This window comes from Chanodichthys erythropterus, chromosome 2 (assembly GCF_024489055.1).
Source record: "Chanodichthys erythropterus isolate Z2021 chromosome 2, ASM2448905v1, whole genome shotgun sequence".
Taxonomy (NCBI): domain Eukaryota; kingdom Metazoa; phylum Chordata; class Actinopteri; order Cypriniformes; family Xenocyprididae; genus Chanodichthys; species Chanodichthys erythropterus.
Genome location: NC_090222.1, coordinates 22,534,622 through 22,535,133, shown reverse-complemented (window position 1 = coordinate 22,535,133; position 512 = coordinate 22,534,622).

Sequence of the window (512 nt, the reverse complement as noted above, 5' to 3'; positions counted from 1 at the left end):
ACTCCAGATCTACAGAGTGACATTATTAAACATTCAAACTTGCAGACAGGTGACAGCTAAGGAGAGCTTTGAACAAAGATCAAAAGTGACACTAGCTGAAGCTTAGGTTATTAGTACTTGCATTTATTTTGACTCATTATTAAACTGTCTATTTTTTGTGATTATGCAAATCTATTTCTCGTTTAAATTTCTTTATACTCCATGGCCTCTCCACAAATGTATCCTATGTGCCCAATTAAATTATATTTTTGTCAGGACCCTTGGTGTTTATAAACAGTTCTGCATACTGATCAGCTCTTAATAATCATCACACAATGCAGCAGCTCCATCTCCAGCCACTTACGTGATTTATGTTCTTTTAGTAGTTCATTAGCATTCAGACCGTGTCCTCTGAGGCCAGCTCTAAGGCGAGTAATAAATCGTGACGCCTACAATATTTGTTGTGTAAACGTACTTTTATGTTAAGCTTTTGAGATGCGCATTTTTATAACTCTTATGTGGGTGGTGTATCA